The sequence below is a fragment of the Periplaneta americana genome, chromosome 10, assembly GCF_040183065.1.
Source record: "Periplaneta americana isolate PAMFEO1 chromosome 10, P.americana_PAMFEO1_priV1, whole genome shotgun sequence".
Taxonomy (NCBI): Eukaryota; Metazoa; Arthropoda; class Insecta; order Blattodea; family Blattidae; genus Periplaneta; species Periplaneta americana.
Genome location: NC_091126.1, coordinates 70,523,481 through 70,543,494, shown reverse-complemented (window position 1 = coordinate 70,543,494; position 20,014 = coordinate 70,523,481).

Below are 20,014 nucleotides of genomic sequence, written 5' to 3'. Positions count from 1 at the left end.
TTCCAAAAGAACACGACAACGAAAGTGTAACATATTTTATCGCCTGCTAGGAGATAGATCTGCGATGATGAGGCGATAGTAGCGATCCTAGTGGTGGGCAACTACCCATGTTTGCATTTTTACTACATATTGAGCTTCGCGACTGTATATAGTAGACTGTGCTAGTAATATAAAAGGGATGATTAATCATCCAGCATTTTAAAACATTCTTAAATGTGTTATAGTTAACAGTGTGTACAGACTTATGTAATCTACTGTATTAAACATAGATACTGCCAGGGACATAAATTGTTTTTTTAGTTGTTTCCAGTCTAACATTAGGTTTAGCCAATTGAATATTGTATCATGTATTATAATTATGATGATGAGATCTATGATAATAATTTGCTAAATTTTTCTTTACCTTCAGCAAAGAAGTGAAAAAGTAAACATTAAGAACAGTCAGAATAGCCTCATTTATGAATAGTGGCTTACAGTGCGCATCATAAGCAGAACCAGTTAAATTTACGTAAGGCTTTTTTTTTTTTTTTTTTTTGCAGAAGGAGAACATTAGATACACTGGAACTATTTCCCCACACACAAATACCATAGGTTATTATACTATTGAAGAAGGCAAAATAAGCACTTCTTACATATGTTTTAGGCACCAGTGATTTCAATTTCCCTAATAAATAAATAACCCTTGAGAGTTTAATAAAAACATAATCAATATGTGGTGCCCAGGATAATTTGGGATCCAGTACAATTTCTAAAAGTTTAGCAGATGGCTGAGAGTTGTAAATTGTGGAATCAATAAATCACATAGGCTAGCATTTTCAATACACAAATCTTCCACGAAGAACCAATATGATATTGTTATTTGTGTTCATTACTCTCTGCTCGTGTTTGTCTTCCTTCAGTCTAAACTGATTCATTGATGAATTGATTTCACGAGGGCTGGATCCGGTATGGATGCTTGTACATCCGCCGTTTAGGTCCATTGGACGCCCTATATGCTATGATTGGCCCGAGTGGAATTTGTAAATCCAGCGATGCCAGGCGGACCATTCTTCCTGGGACTTTTTTTTATATTGTAAATCTCGTCTGTATATATTTCATCTTTTTACAATTTTCTTTACAATTTTATTTACAATTTACATTTGAATTTACATTTGATAGATACCCGAAATGAGCATATGCTCGTGCTCGGGTACAGTCCAGTAGTCTACATAAATTTTACAGGGTTCAAATAATAATGCTGATGATATAAAATAGTAGTAACAATAATAATAATAATAATAATAATAATAATAATAATAATAATAATAATAATAATAATAATAATAGAATAATCGTGACAGAAATTATAAAAGATTGTAATACAAAATAATTCATTAATAATAATAATAATAATAATAATAGTGATAAAACAAAAATATTTACAATAATAAAATAAATACTAAGACGGATAAAATAAAATATAAAGCCACTAGCAAAAGCTAACACAACTTAAATAAGCATATAATAACCGGAAAAAATGCCAAACTCGAAAATCAACAGAAAAGTTCGTTGTATCGCAGACGACAGCAACCGCCGTATTGACATTGTGTTGTGCATTAATGGTAGTAGTGGGGAGCTGAAAGTCTACGTTACTGCCGTTCTCTTCGAATCTTCTCGTACAATCATGGGAAGTTAATGCTGTAAAAACAAAATGTCTACGAGTCAAACTGTTCATTATTACCAGGATAAATACAAATAATACTGAAATATATTAATCGAGTTTCAGTTATAGATCTCTCCTTTTGTGCAAGAGGTATCATATCAAAATATTTTATGAATGGCGGGGAAAATATAAATTTCAAAAACTCTCTAGTGACAAGTACAATCAAGTGTATCTGTGGCTATGCTAAGGAATCATTTATTGGAGATATACACTGTTATTAATTAAGAAAATTATCTATTTATATCTATTAAAATGTTTTATCTTATAGGTTACATGCATCAGATAAATACAATAAAAGTTAGTACCATATAATGCTAGTAACACTTAAAAAAATTATAATAAAAATTATCAAATATCATACAAACATTTTCACTTTATTTTTAAACTTAAGAATGTGTAAATTGCTTAGGTGTGGATTATTTTTCAATACAGAATTGTATAGTCTTGGTCCATAATTCCTACTGTGTCTTAATCCAGCTGTAGTGCGGCATTTAGGTTCTACCAAAAGAGTTGGGACATTTCTTCTGGTGTTGTGTATATGTTTTTCAGTTATAAAATTCATTCGATTTTTGTGAAAATAAGTTAGTAATGAATGTTTTTTATATTTGCTCAATTTTTAGTACTTGCAGGTACGGTCCCATTATCTATTGACAAGCCCGAACCCAGAGCCCGCAGCCGCAAGCTCTTAGAATCTGAAACAGCACTGGAAACTCGTACTGCTCCCAGACATCACCCCAGCCTATTAATTCTAATATTAGATGAAATGAGGGAAAGTTGTTGGAATGAAAGTGGGAAACGGGAGTGCCTCGAAAAACCCTGTAACTGTTTTGTCCACTACAAATTCTACCAGGCCAGTAACCTAGCACTGTAGCGGCCAATCTGTGGATAGGTAGGGTTTTATTTCGCAACGCATTCAACTGCAAACCTTTTTCAGAGTCTAAATGCAACGTGGGAAAGATATAAATGAATAACTTCACCTGGACACATTTATAAGGGAGAGGATGCCTTACATAATGTAATCCTACGACACCGGATTCAAGAACTTTACCTCCATTCCGGAGGAACCCACACCAAGGACTTTATCGTACTTTAAAATCCATCGTCTCTGTCGACTTTGAACTCAAGAAAAACCATAGGTCAGAACTATAACAGCAAAAGCGCTTAAAAAACACTACTCGGAAGATCTATATTTACTTATCCCGCTACCTACCCAACTTTTATACATAACATATTACTTATTTATCTACATATGCGTTTATCCACCGAATTTTGTAGCTATCCATTTACCTATCTGCAACCGTTTATCTATCATTCCCTCCCTCTGCTTATAGTTCCAAGCAACGTGATTTCAGCGTGAAATTTTTCTGAATAGAGAATATAGTGAAGCCCCACTGTTTCTCAATAGAGTAGTGCAGTGAAGCCGCACCGTTTCCCAGCAGAATAATGCAATGAAACCCCACTGTTTCTCTTCCACCGTGATCAGATGAAAGGAGAAAATTAATTGTTAATTAATTTGTCGCATTGTACAGTATAACCTGATTTAAAAATATCTTTACTTCAATCATTTCACTTTCAATTCAAAAGAACAGCACCTATGGTACGTAAGTCAAGTATAAGCCTATGTTTCTGCTTTGTAATAATTAGTATTTAAAATCATAATAGACATTTAGCTAAATAGAAATAATCAAATGTCAAAACTGAAAGAAGTATAAATGGAAACGGAGGGTAAATGCGACAAATTCGAAAAAAATATTGCCTGTAGTCCGTTCCAGTCTGAGGAACTAGGTACCAAAATATTTGTTTCAAGTCGAGTATAGCCAGGCATATAGATCTATTGCACTAACATACTATACTCTGTTAATATAAAGAACTCACAGTATATTCGCAACTACGGGTAGATGATTTGTCACTACGTTACAATGATATACTCAGTAGAGAAGTAATTCCATTACCTACTAACGTTCGCAATGGAGTCGTGCAGTTTCATGAGCAGGTTTCAACGTAAAAGAAGTTGATACCTCCAATCCAAAGAAGATAAATGCAATCTCTTTACATGGAAAATACAGGAATGAAGGGAAATTGTCTTCTTCAAAACCTGAGTCAAGTAAACATAATTCTTTTTCGATATATGTATAATATTGGTATCTTGCAATGTCCCTTCAAACAATTGAATTGCTTATTTATAAAAGTAATTCTGCTGCACTCGAAAATTGTGGAAATGTCTGTACCCGTGAGATGTGTGGAAGAATAATAATGTTAAGTATTATACCGATCCTAATTATTGCAATAGTTATTAAAGCAAATATATAAAGTTTTCTTGAAAATAATTATTGGTTTAATATTATGTGCGACATAAGAAATACATAATATTTTAGATTTAAAAAGCTATTTTTCACTTCATTTTATAGTAAGAAATACTACTGTATCATATTTCATATTTTCTCTAGTCACATCTTGTGACGCAGAATGAACATTTTCCTCATATAAAAAGTTTTTCGGATAATTGAAGGATGATTTCTTTTGATAAACAGAAAAAGTACATTATTAAGTATTGTAACAAGTGTAGAGATATATGATATATTCGATTTGATACTTTTATACGTATGCGTAAATTATTTTATTTTTAAATTTACATATGTTCTAATTTGACAACTGGTGTCATTTCATATTAATTGCGCATTGTGTTTCTTGTTCTATGGTCATGGACCATTGGCACAAAGCCAAATTTGTTTACCACCCAAGAGTACATATATGTGTTGTGCTGGTTTGTTGACATTTAAAGTTGCGTTGCTACTGTTCATTCGGTAGAGATATAGCCAAGCTCACAAAACTGAATAGTTCAATTATGGTACCAACTTCCTAGCTCTGGTCTATTCTTCTGAAACAATTCTCACGTAATCGGTCTATGATTTAACTCCGGTCACTGGATGAGAAACTCTAACTCACAGAGGTATACCATATCCTTACTAGTTACGAAACTATATCTCCTGAAAACACAGACATTTCCAGTGTCCATATTCTATTTTCAAAATAGTCACTTGACGAATGAGAGCATGGGAACAGAGACTCAGTGCCTAAAGGTACAGCATACGAAACTTATAATAATAATAATAATAATAATAATAATAATAATAATAATAATAATAATAATAATATGTAACAGAAAACTCGTCGCTATGTTAAAATCGGCAGCACTTTGAAGAGAACAACCGCCAGGATCGCCACCCGTCCGCCGTAAACGAACACGAGATGGAAGTACAGTCGCTAATGCAATTCAAATGTAACTTATGACGTGACTACTTATGTAACTACTAGATGGCAGCGTAGTAAACCTGACAAAAGTTGTTAACCTCAAAGCCTAGAAGGCCGATCTATCTGGGTATATATGATCTAGGATAACACCAACAATAATAACAATAATAGTAACAATAACAACATAAAAATAACAATAATAATATTTCACAGGGCTTTTAGAGAACCTGGAGTTTCATTGCCGCCCTCACATTAACTAGCCAATGGTCCCTATCCTGAACATGATTAATCTAGTCCCTAGCATCATGTCCCAGCTCCCTCAAATACTTTTTAATATTATCCTTCCAACGTCTACGTTTCGGACTCCCCAAAGGTTTTTCAACTAACACTCTATATGCATTCCTGAATTTATTCATCCATACGTGCTACAAACTCTGCCCATCTCAAACGTCTGGATTTAATGTTCCTGATTTTGTTAGAAGAAATATACAATTCATGCAGTTTCGCGTTGTGCAACTTTCCCCATTCTCCTGAAAATTCATCCTCCTTACCCCAAACATTTTCCTAAGCACCTTATTCTCGAACACCCTTAACCTCTGTTCCTGTCTCAAAGTGAGAGTCCAGATTTCACAACAATACAGAAGAATCGGTAATATAAATATTCCATAAATTCTAACTTCCAGTTATTTTTTTAAAGTAAAGTGGATGACAAAAGCTTCTCAATCGAATAATATCAGCCATTTCCCATATTTAGTCTGCGTTGAATTTCCTTTCGAGTATCATTCATATTTTTTACAGTTGTTCGGAATTATTTAAAATTTTCCACCTTTTAAAAGGATAAACTTCCAATTTTTATATTTTCATTTCTTATTATATTTTCGTCACGAGATATAATCATATACTTTGCTTTTTAGGGATTTAATTCCAAACAAATACAACAGAAATGATAATGATAATGATAATGATGATAATAATAATAATAATAATAATAATTATTATTATTATTATTATTATTATAAACACTTACTGGCATTTAAGGAACCGGAGGTTCATTGCCGCCGTCACATAAGCCCGCCATTGGTCCCTATCCTGAGCAAGATTAGTCCACTCTATCATATCCCACCTCCCTCAAATCCATTTTAATATTATCCTCCCATCTACGTCTCGGCCTCCCCAAAGGTCTTTTTCCCTCCGGCCTTCCAACTAACACTCTATATGCATTTCTGGATTCGCCCATACGTGCTACATGCCCTGACCATCTCAAACGTCTCGATTTAATGTTCCTAATTACGTCAGGTGAAGAATACAATGCGTGCAGTTCTGTGTTGTGTAACTTTCTCCATTCTCCTGTAACTTCATCCCTCTTAGTCCCAAATATTTTCCTAAGCACCTTATTCTCAAACACCCTTAACCTATGTTCCTCTCTCAAAGCCAGGGTCCAAGTTACACAACCATACAGAACAACCGGTAATATAACTGTTTTATATATTATAACTTTCAGATTTTTTGATAGCAGACTGGATGATAAAAGCATCTCAATCGAATAATAACAGGTATTTCCCATATTTATTCTAGGTTTAATTTCCTCCCGAGTATCATATATATTTGTTACTGTTGCTCCCAGGTATTTGAATTTTTCCACCTCTTCAAAAGATAAATTTCCAATTTTTATATTTCCATTTCGTACAATATTCTCGTCACGAGACATAATCATATACTTTGTCTTTTCGGGATTTACTTCCAAACCTATCTCTCTACTTGCTTCAAGTAAAATTCCCGTGTTTTTCCTAATCGTTTGTAGATTTTCTCCTAATATATTCACGTCGTCCGCATAGACAATCAGCTGATGTAAGCCGTTCAATTCCAAACCCTCTCTGTTATCCTGGACTTTCCTAATGGCATATTCTAGAGCAAAATTAAAAAGTAAATGTGATAGTGCATCTCCTTGCTTTAGCCCACTGTGAATTGGAAACGCATTTGACAGGAACTGATCTATACGGACTCTACTGTGCGTTTCACTGAGACACATTTTAATTAATCGAACTAGTTTCTTGGGAATACCAAATTCAGTAAGAATATCATATAAAACTTCAATAATAATAATAATAGTATTAATAAAAATAATAATAATAATAATAATAATAATAATAATAATAATGTTATTCTTACTATTATTAACTTAATTAGCGAAAGACGCCTTTTGGCTGCTAAACTTTTGTTGAGTTTCTCATCCAATACTAAAATTCAGTAACTTAATTAACGATAATTCCAGCTTAAGCTAAGTATAAAAATTACACTACTTAACAATGTTTCCACTTGAACCTGGCTCAATTGGATTTATTGAAAGACAGAATATTCCTTTAGCAATAGATAGGATAGGAGTATCTGAATCCAATCTTCGGTTGTATTCTTTTATGATGTTGAATTTGTACTGCTTCGCTCCACGCTCTAGCGTGTATGAGATTTCTTCCTCCTAAAAAAATTTCTTTTCCCAAAAAAATGTAAATGTTGTACCTGAGCACTCGAAGGCAGCTGGATGTAAGAGAGCTTGCACTCATTTCGTCTTGGGGCCTCCCCCCTTCGACAGACTCCAGAGTCATTCCGGACGTTGTGGAGGGAAGAAAAATCCCCGTCATTATCGGGAAACGAATCCCAGCTGCCTATTGTGGGGCTCCCTGGAAACGTCTCGTAGGTCGAAATAGCGTTATTCAGTCGTAATTTTCCACAAGAAATAACGGAATAAGTACGGCTTACCTACCAACTTTCCACTACATTGAAATGTTTATTCCTACTGCTCTAAGATTTCTACAGAATTAGGAGCATTAAATTACCCTATGCTGAAAGACACAGGATAAAAGCAGACCCCTCGGCCCACGACATATATTTTGACATCACGTTTTCAAAACTTTTAAAGTCACACGTTTATCACTGCTAATGCCACGAGTGAGTTTATCCAAATTAATACGACACGAGCGGTATTTATTTAGACTATTTCACGAATACAGTAATATATCATAACTTTGGAAACTATATGATTTTCACGTGTTAAATTTTATTACCTCGTTAACATGTTTCGGCTTGCTATCGGCCATCATCAGAACTGGTTGTTGCTGGTCTTGGCGCCATTTGTTTTGTTTCCTGTGGGGGTGTGTTTGTGTAGTGTAATATGGAGTCAAAGAGTGTGTGTGTTCTGAAATTGAGTTATGTGTTGAGAATTTCATTTAATGTGTTTTTGTGTGTTTGTATATTTCGTATTGTTGTAGTGTGTTTAGTTTATGGCATTTTGGTTGAATGTGTAGAGTTTTTTTTTCAGTTGGTTATTTAATAACGCTGTCTCAACTACTAGGTTATTTGGCGTCGATGAGATTGGTGATAGCGAGATGGTATTTGGCGAGATGAGGCCGAGGATTGGCCATATATTACCTGGCATTCACCTTACGGTTGGGGAAAACCTTGGAAAAAAAACTCAACCAGGTAATCAGCCCAAGCGGGGATCGAACCCGCGCCCAAGCGCAACTTCAGACCGGCAGGCGAGCGCCTTAACCGACTGAGCCACGCCGGTGCCTGGATTGTAGAATTTCCATCTCTGTGTTGATGTCTCTGTATGTGTGGTTAGCATTTGTGATGTGTTCTGTATATGTGGAAGTGTTTTGTAATTTTTTATGGCTGTGATGTGTTCTTTATGACGTGTTTCAAATGATCTGCCTGTCTGTCCTATGTACAAGTTGTTGCAGGTGTTACATTTGAGTTTGTGTACGCCTGTGTGGTTGTATTTGTTTGTTTGTGTTGTATGTGTGTTGAGATGTTTTTGCAGAGTATTATTTGTTCTGTATTCAATGTTGTAATTTAATTTCTTGAATGAGGTTGCAATCTTGTGTGTGTTTTTGTTTTCGTATGTTAGTGTGATGTATTTTTGTGTTCTTGTGTTTGTGTTGTATTCTTATGCTTTTTGTGATTATGTTTTGTTTTTCGTATTATGTTGTCTATTATGTAGGGGTTGTATCCATTTTCTTGTGCTATGTTCAGAACACACACTCTTTGACTCCACATTACACTACACAAACACACCCCCACAGAAAACAAAACAAAAGGTGCCAAGACCAGCAACAACCAGTTCTGATGATGACCGACAGCAGGCCGAAACATGTTACGAGGTAACATAAAATTTAACACATGAAAGTCATAAAATAAGTTTTGGAAAGTTATATAGTGTTAAAAGTTGTGTAATCAAGATGTGTAATATATATTATTATTTAGTTAGATATATAATATGAATTGTCATTAAAACAAATAATATACCATAAAATCTGCGACCTTTCTCTATATCTATTTGTTTTCTTTGTATCTTGAATACCCTCGAACTTACATGCTTCGGGTTTTTTCGTGTCCCTATTACATCATACGTCAGATGTAAACAGATTAAATTACCTAGATCACTATTTTGGCGTTACGAAATGAAATGATATTTTCGAAATATGTCATACTATCAACCCTACAATGCTATCGTCATTGAGTAGTACTGTTTTGATATTGGTACATAAAAATGACGTAATAGGCGAAAAGCGTATTTTTAGTATCTATATTCGTTTCGGAATATATGTAATTTTTATTTCTTCCTTCGTAGTTTTATTTGTTTAGGCTAGGTCTCTTTTTTTTGTTTCTAATTTTTATTTTCACGAAAATATACTTACATGTTGTTATAAAATCATATGGATTCTAATAGACCTACACCATTCGTAAAGGACTGAAGGTCATCGACCCTGAATTCCCATATAATAAAGTGATTGTGGCGAAGAAATAAGAACTTAATCTCGGACCTGAACACGACGACTCTACCTGTTAGGAAAATAACAAACGTTAATTTGAATGCCTTTATAGTTCATTACCAATTATTGGTATAATATTATTGATAACCATAACCAATATTATTAGGGGTCATCAGTGTGGTTTTAGGCGTAATAGATAAACTACTGACCAGATATTTTGTATTGAGCAGATAATGGAGAAAAAATGGGAGTATAAGGGTACAGTACATCAGTTATTCATAGATTTCAAAAAAGGCATATGACTCGGTTAAGAGAGACGTTTTAATGATATTCTTATTGAATTTGGTATTCCGAAGAAACTAGTTCGATTAATTAAAATGTGTCTCAGTGAAACATACAGCAGAGTCCGTATAGGTCAGTTTCTATCTGATGCTTTTCCAATTCACTGTGGGCTAAAGCAAGGAGATGCACTATCACCTTTACTTTTTAACTCTGCTGTAGAGTATGGCATTAGGAAAGTTCAGGATAACAGAGAGGGTTTGGAATTGAATGGGTTACATCAGCTGCTTGTCTATGCGGATGACGTGAATATGTTAAGAGAAAGTCCACAAACGATTAGGGAAAATACGGGAATTTTACTGGAAGCAAGTAAGGAGATAGGTTTGGAAGTAAATCCTGAAAAGACAAAGTATATGATTATGTCTCGTGACCAGAATATTGTACGAAATGGAAATATAAGAATTGGAAATTTATCTTTTGAAGAGGTGGAGAAGTTCAAATATCTTGGAGCAACAGTAATAAATATAAATGATACTCTGGAGGAAATTAAACACAGACTAAATATGGGAAATGCCTGTTATTATTCAGTTGAAAAGCTTTTATCATCCAGTCTGCTGTCAAAAAATCTGAAAGTTAGAATTTATAAAACAGTTATATTACCGGTCGTTCTTTATGGTTGTGAAAGTTGGACTCTCACTTTGAGAGAGGAATATAGGTTAAGGGTAATCTTAAGTATATTGAATAAATTAAAACAGTCTATGCTTATCCAGTATTACATTTATAGCATTAACGTTTTCAGTACGTTTGTACTATTTTCAAATGCGATTGCCTGTTACATTTAAATAGGTCTACATAACTGTGGCATTGGAACATTCATGAACATTATGGGTGTTGTTGATAAAACTACTTAAAACACAACTTAAGTTTTATCAACAACACCCATGATGTTCATAAATGTTCCAGTTCCATAGTTATGTAGACCTATTTAAATGTAACAAGCATTCGCATTTGAAAAAGTTAATGCTATAAATGTAATACTAGATAAGCATAGACTGCTTTAATTAATTCAATATACTTAAGATTATAACTTGCTTATCGGAAACCTCATACACAATGAAAATAGGTTAAGGGTGTTTGAAAATAAGGTGCTTAGGAAAATATTTGGGGCTAAGAGGGATGACGTTACAGGAGAATGGAGAAAGTTACACAACACAGAACTGCACGCATTGTATTCTTCACCTGACATAATTAGGAACATTAAATCCAGACGTTTGAGATGGGCAGGGCATGTAGCACGTATGGGCGAATCCAGAAATGCATATAGTGTGTTAGTTGGGAGGCCGGAGGGAAAAACACCTTTAGGGAGGCCGAGAAGTAGATGGGAAGATAATATTAAAATGGATTTGAGGGAAGTGGGATATGATGATAGAGAATGGATTAATCTTGCTCAGGATAGGGACCAATGGCGGGCTTATATGAGGGCGGCAATGAACCTCCGGGTTCCTTAAAAGGCAGTAAGTAAGTAAGTAAGTAAGTAAATAACCATAACCAATTACAAGTTAATTTAATTTCATTTTTATGTGATTTATAGACGATCTCAACTCTTTCTGGTCGAATGATTCCATTTAGAATGACAAAAATTTCTGTAATCTCTGACTCATATGATTTTCCTGATGATTCCATTTGCTATCCTCAGAAGTAGTTTCGTTCTTTACCGATAGAGTGCAACACTCGCCATTTCCTTGGCCAGCAGTTATTAGGAAGAACATTGCTTTGGTTTTTTTTTCACGTTGTTTCAATGACCTTGTGCAACCATAATTGTGGAAAATCAAGAACAAATTCAGGTCGGAAAGGGTTAATAATTTCTTTCCATTGACATTGACCACTGTTGCAAATTACGCTGAAGATAAAGTTTATTGGTACACTGACGTTCAAAGACATCAGATCCGACTAATCGATAGTCATCGATAATTTGTTCGTGTAAATGTGGATTCTTTAGTTATTACTTCTATTAATAGATGGCGACCACTATTGCCAATTGTAAATAAATATTCCCGCATTATGGAATTCAATTTTTCATCCCATTCAACTGATTGTAAAACAACACTGGGTTCAGCTGGAAACCGCTGATATTGTCAATTGTGATAATAACTAATACTTAATCTACATAATCATTTTATCTGACACTTTTTTAACTGTCCCAATAATAGTGCAACCTATTGAGAACTAGCGGAATTGTTTCAAAGTTTGTCAATTTTTTTTATATATTTGGTTCTGACTTATCCCGTGGTGAAAAGTTCGCTTACACGATCATAAAATCGTAGGCCGGATACCTTTTAACGTTACATTGACTAACAGCAATGAAGATCCATTACGAGTTAAGACCTCTGAAAAGTGTAACAAAGGAAATATATAATTATGCAATTAGGAATGCAAGTTGAATGCTAGACTTATTGAAAGTTCTTTTAATAAATTTTAAAACGATATTGTCTTAATTACGCTAAATCGAATGTCACTGAATGTAGAAATCACACGGTTGCAGTTTCGTGTGACGAATTTAGTGAGTTTTTGTCCAACCTCCCCGAGAATGTAAACTCCCATTTGAAACTATCTATCGCAGAGTATCTATAACTTTACTTGCATTCCAGAGGAAGGCATGCAAATTATTATATCTGCCCTCTGGTGGGTCTGAGTATTCGAACCTCGAAACCAAAGCAAATAAGACAAATATGAACAAAAAGTGTAATAATAAGTAAGTGCTGTAGTTACCAGTCTATTTGGTGTAGTTTGAAGAGGTTGTGTTCAATTTATGTTTTCAGTACTACATACATAATATTGTATTCTAATTAAGAAAGTTTGGCAACAATATAATTTTAGTATGTGTGTTTATCTACAGTTTGTATAAAATACTGTAATTATTCTACCATGCGTCATTCTGAAATACAAGTCACGGATTAGACATCTTGACCACCTGCATGAGCCGCCACAGCGCACCGTGGCAGTGAACCGATTCTTTAGCGTAACTACAAACATCTTGTAACTGCTTCGGCTGGCTCCGTCTGTCTTTCTTTGCGTCAAGGTTTTTAAGGGGTTAGGTACAGCTTACAGCAGAAAATTTTTCGGAGATATTCAACACTTTTCTCCTCCATTACTGTATTTTGTACAATAATGAAGATTGGTATGTGTGAAACACTGACCTTCTATTATATGAAACAAAAATTTACGATTAAAAAAAAATATATATATATATATTTTTTTTTTCAAAAATTAAAAACGGTGGCAGTTCACTGTGCAGTGATGAAGCGTTTCCCTCATAACTCATAAACTTGTTCACTTTTTCATGTTCTCTCTCTTTTATTTTATTGCTGAAACTCACGTTTATAATATCACACTCTTTCAACTGCATTCCTTAATAAATTATATATATATATATATATATATATATATATTTGTTTGTGTTAGAAGAAAATACTGATATTTGACCATTGCTTTAAATGAATTAATTTTTTATCAGACAATCTATCAAAGGTAGAGAACGATCTTGCAACATATTGTAGAGTTAGTTAGTTGGTTAGTTAGTTAGTTAGTTAGTTAGTTAGTTAGTTAGTTAGTTAGTTAGTTAGTTAGTTAGTTAGTTAGATAGTTAGTTAGTTAGTTAGTTAGTTAGTTAGTTAGTTAGTTAGTTAGTTAGTTAGTGGGGTTTAAAAAGGGCGCGTCAGCTACTATGGCTATTTGCGCCCTTATCTAAAATCTTTCACTAAACACAAACACAGTACAATAATCAGAATACTTAAAATAACTAAAAAGCGTTGTCACGGTTAAAACGAGGCAAACTATATTGTAGATGTGATATGAGTAAACACACACACAAAATTTAATCACAGAATGTTGGATAGGTTTTTAGTTATGTGGGAAACGCTTCATCACTGCACAGTGAACTGAATTTTGAAAAACAAAATGTAAATAATTTTTTTTTAATCGTAAAAAATATTATTTTTTCTTATAGCAGAAAGACAGTGTTTTACATATGCTAATTTTCATTATTGTACAAGATACAGTAATGGAGGAAAAAATGTTGAATATTTGCAAAATTTTACTCCTGTAAGCTGCAGCTAACCCTTTAACACTTCGTGAGTTGCCCATCCATGCACATACCCATCCACAACCGAAGAATAAGTTCTGGCTGTTCGGTTTATGGGGTACATGAGATCAACTTACCAGTATTGTTAAAATATCTGCTTTGTAAAAATATATTAATATCCCACGGAGTGTGTATCTTTAAACGATGAAGATCAGAATGTGTGAAATTTAATGTTGTGTATGAGCAGCGTTATTTTACAATTAAATACCTTTTTGTATTCATTATTACTTGAAGCAATTAGTAACTATAAACACATTAAATACATGTATTTAATTACCTCAGATTCACAGTGTACAAATGTATCATTTAAGCTTCTCGTTTTTCCTCCCTTTTTTCATCAGAATAAAATCCGAAAGTATCCAATTCAATGTATATCAAATATAAAACACACCTATTTTCCAGTTATAAATGGTTAAACTAATGGAATTTAATCTGTCATCACTTGTACTGGGATTAGCATCATTATGTCAGTGATTTAATATCCTATACAACTAATGATCGAAAAATGAACGTTGTTGAAATCGGTAATGAGTCATTGAAACTATTCATTCCCCATTTTTACCCGGAGGTGGGGCGTTTTAAGTCGACGCACTCTTTAATCTCACACACGTGGATTTTGTAATCTGTTGTATATTATAAAGTTAACTTATCCTGCCAATTACTCTGTGCAGTTCACAACAAAAAAACCAAACAAAATGAAGGGCATTAAAAAGGAGTAAAAGGTCAAAAAAAAACTTTAATTTTACTCTAGCCCAACCAGGTGCTCAGTACTAGAGATAAAACATGATCTGTACTGCATAAAAGGATATCCTAATGGCGGAGTATCTCCCGTTTCCCTCAACATCATATTTTTTATTCAATAATCACTCCATTTTAGCATATTCTTCCACACATTTCGTAAGAAGTATGAGGGTCATCGCTGCAAACCATATTATGTGAGAAAAAAAAAATAAAATTTTATAGGAGAGACGAAGAGCACAATACTCCTAAAGTAAGACAGCTATTTATGAAAGAAGAGTTCTGAATCTCATTTCTATGCAAGTTAAATTGGATAATATGTAAAATGAAATATTTTAAAATTTCAGTCCTTAGAAATTGGAAACTTTTTTTGAAAAATACAGTTTGATCAGTTCATCATGAAGTTTATGAAATTAAACGTAAATATGTCAAATTAAACTATCATAATTAATATCTAACTATTCGTAGGTACAGAAATGAAATACAAAATTTATACCATCTTAACAATAATATAAGAGCAAAAATTAGTAAGAAAAAAAAAGTAATAAAATGTGCCAATATAAGTTTTAATGTTTGAATAATTACTATAACTCCTTTGTTTACAACAGCCAATGCAATCTGATCATTCCACATTCCTCCTCCAAACAATCGCACAGTCCTACATTATCATCATCATTCTCACTGTGAAACTGGTGATGTATCTACAGCGTTAGTAAAATAAAATAATCCCTCTTCACTCCTCCAAACATTAACAAACTTCTTAATCCATTGTGAGACATACTTTTATACAGTAATAAATTTAGAGATTCCGTCGACAATGTGTTCACTGCTACACTGATCGAAAAATCAATTTAATAAATTTTATAGTTTAAAATTTTCAGGATTACCAATATGGTAAAAAAGTTGTTGTGAATTTATTTTAGTTGGTTATTTAACGACACTGTATCAACTACTAGGTTATTTAGCGTCGCTGAGATTGGTGATAGCGAGATGAGGCCGAGGATTCGCCATGGATTACCTTGCATTCACATTACGATTGGGGGAAACCTCGTTAAAAACCGAACCAGATAATCAGCCCAAGCGGGGATCGAACCCGCACCGGAACGCAAATTCAGACCGGCAGACAAGCGCCTTAACCGACTGAGCCACGCCGGTGGCCAAGTTGTTGTGGACAAAATACGTTTTGCATCAATCGTGAATGTGGAAGAAACACAGTTTGCAACGATAGCTGTTTTCCAACTTTCAATTATACCGCAATAGAACGCGATTTGACACAAACAGAGTTCACAGCACGAAAGAGCGCATTCAAAACTATGCGAATTGATGTCAAACTCGATTTTTTCCAGTGGTGGGAATAATACGGTTTGCAACGATGCTCTTCATATGATTTCAAGGTAAGGTGTACGAGACTCGTTGATGCCGAATGTAGATGACCAGATAATTATTATTTTGTTTCGAGTTTTCCACCCCGGAATTGTGAAATGTAATGCAACGTAATGTTGAGAGAAGCGGGAGTACCGTGCCAAACCCCTCACCTTCCCAAATAATTGCCAATCGCAAGTGCCACTCCATTGAACGTAGGGGATCGAAGCAATGTTCCTGGAATGACGAACAGGAGCTCTAGCTGCCGGAGGGGTAAGTGGTATGGAATACATTAATTACATACACGGTAAGATGAGACTTGAATGCATTCAGCGGCCACTGTTCTGCGAACCGCAAGTTCCAAGGCGAGAGACGAAAGCACCGCTGCACTGGCAGGTTGCACAGTGGATCCGACAGGTTACGTTCCAATTGGATTAAGATTCTGTGATCACCGCGTACAACCAGCATCCCGGACTGCGAGACTCGGAGGCTTACACGAGTAGGAAAAGGATTTGGAAGGTATCGGTTCGTATCAGCATAAACTACTATAAACCGGGATTACACCCCCAGGGCCGGAGTATCTGGAATTGCAAAGCCCCCACTAGGAAATGAATCACGCACTTAAAGATGTAATAGCGCACGTACAAGAAGCATTAAAGACGAAATCAATATCGTCGTGCGGAAGTAAACCTACGTGCCGACGCGTACAGAAAAAATCTATATCTATTCCGCACAATAGATCAAAGTTGTAACTGCACTGCATCATACAATTAACATTCCGAGAGACCAAATTCAATAAAATATCGAGGCAGACATTATGAGTTTACCGCGGGACCAAATTGTAAGCTATGGGCTGCCCTAGCGGTACTCCCCCCGCCCTCGCATGATTTGTTCAATTAAGTTTGGAGGTCGAATCAGTAAAATATTAACTCGGAGACCCGTCTGTACCCTAACCTCCTACAGCATCAATATAGAGTAAATTACTGTTCAATTCAAACTCAATACAGTGTCGCTTAATATTCAGATAACAGGCACTGGTTTCCTGTTGTATTTACACGCAATTTATCTCTCCCATCCATGTGATTACACTTATATTTCTTCGCCTCATCACGTAATGTTGTATTTAGCCATTCGGTATAAGTGTTAAATTCGTTCATGCTAATAATTGGTTATTCAATTTAGTACTAATGCAATGCTGTCAACTAAATGAAATAGTCTCTACAAATTATTTAGTGATGTTTACATTTAAAGTCCCCCGCACGCTGTAACTTTCTTTTTACCTCTTCAGAGTAAAAATAGCTTGGGAAACGTTATGTTCAACCACTAAGTACAACTCCATGATTCATATTTTGATATCTGGAAATTACCTCACTGAGTGAAGAAGAATTTGATGGACGAGCACTCCGTGATGCGGTGCTATGAAAAAATGAAGACTTCTATTTTAGTATTTTCACAAAACGTAGGCCTACATCCTCAGAAATTTGGTAACGCTCTATTTAATGTTAGTATTTAGTATTTGTTTATTTATTTAACTTGGTAGAGATAAGGCCATCAGGCTTTCTCTTCCTCTCTACCAGAGGAAGTATTCCGTCCTCAAAACCCAGGGAGTTTTCTTTCAGCTCATTACCCAAATGGTACAAAGTAGATTGTAGTGACAATACAAATTTACATCTTCTCTCTGAATTCATTCCATTACGTCGCGAACGCGTTTTGACATTGTAACCATACATTATTATTTAATCAATTTCTCAAGAGTCCGTTTTCATTCCTATTAATGTTTTTTTCATTATGTATAATATGTTTATTTATCTTCATATCAGTATTTCACGGTTGGAGTTTGTGGAGTGTTCTACATAGGTTGAATTGTTGTGTGATTTGGTTACATTGTGATGTGTTCTTTGTAATGTGTTTAAAAAGATAAAGAACACATCACAGTCATAATCAAAACAACACAACAATATCACCTACGCAGAACACATCACAAACTCCAACCATAACTGCAGCTATATACGTATTGACATGAAAATACTGCTCATTTAACATAAAAATCAGAATCTCGATACTGTAGAACAATATGAAATTTACAGACACACAAAGACACACCCACAACACATCCTCAACGCTCAACTGAATTTCACAACAAACACCGCACACGCTTTTCGATACAATTATGAACACACTCCGCCATGTCAAGAAAACAAAGGAAGTCAGTAGAATTCGGAAGATGATGCAAACAATATCGAAAATAATAATTTGTAGTGTTAATACAGTGAAGTCGTTATTTATTTATTCACATATTGACAGTTCATCAGTGATTACATAAGTGTAAAGAATTGTATTCAAGAATGAATTAGTATGAAGATCGCCGATATTTCCCTTTTTTTCTTTACATTGTTTAGTTATTTCTTGAAGTCATTTTTCCTAAGCAATACCAGCTCTAGTAAACCACCTTTCTTGGGTAAAAGTTCTGTATATACTATCGTATTATGTACTCAATTCTCTAGACAGTATCACAATCATTTTCAAACTCAAAATCTTTTGTTAACGTGATAAAATCCTTTGGATTCGAAATCAGCAGAAGTGAAAGAAAAATAAAAGTGCGAACGGTGATGTAGTAGAAAGAATAATAGATGGAAGCCATGACTGAATTATTCTTATATCCCATCTGAGCCACTAAGAGAACGAATCTCTCCCCGAGGCCCATCAATTGATGCTTCTGTTCCGGAGGGAGGCATTAATCTGATGCCTCCGGGAAACGAGAACGCTCTGCCGACTCCATGCCGGAGAGGGATTCGAACTGCGACCTCTCAAAATAGCGCAGGGACAAACTTGGCTCGCCTTCCGCTATTCGTACATGACGAATGATTCCTACAATAGCCTGAATCGGCCAATATATTAGAGGCAAGGGAAGTGCCTAGCGTCTTGCAAACGCATTCTTCGAGGAAACCAGCATATATTACACTGAAGCAAAGTACCCGAGGCGATTCAGCTATTTTACAATGAAACACATCCCATAAAATATAAGAGCAAACTTCTCTCTATCCAAACAGCCGAGTGAGTACAACAGAAAGCAAAAACCAATTTTCCAAGATTTAAAATGCTATTCGGCAGTCGGAGAAGAAGGCATTTCTAGCACAGGAGTAGTACATTACCCTCTCGGATACGATGTATGGAGGAAGCATTGTGATGGCGAAAAAAAATCATTCCCTGATATTAACGGATAAACACGTTCCGGAGAGTTTTTCGCCAAAAGGAAAAAGTTTCTCCAATTCCTGTCCTAACTTGCAGTTTAAACCATTATATGAGATACAGATCAAGTTTTATCTACCTGTAATAGAACAAATCAAACATTTAAAACAACGTTTACTAGATTGAAGAGTCGCAAACTAGTCAGTCTCTTTTTATCCCGCAATAACAGTTTCACGAGAGGCATTCTTCCTCATTTTATGGCATTGATTGACCAAAACTTTTAAATAAAGTCATATACAGAATGAAAGTAATATAACTATGCAAAACGTAACACTTATTCCATGGATAGGGCACAACAAAGAATTCTGATACTATATTTATCCCAACCAAATAATCTTTTCATAAAAAAATCCCCTATACCTTATATTAATACTTTTGCTCGATGAGTACTGTCCGTACGATTTTATTCTTATCATTAGAAAAACTGATAAGGAATGGTTTAGCCCTTCACAGTTTCTCAATAAAATTCACGGTCTTCTTGCAAGTCTAATAAAAAGATTAATATGTATCGTTATTTCCTCTTAT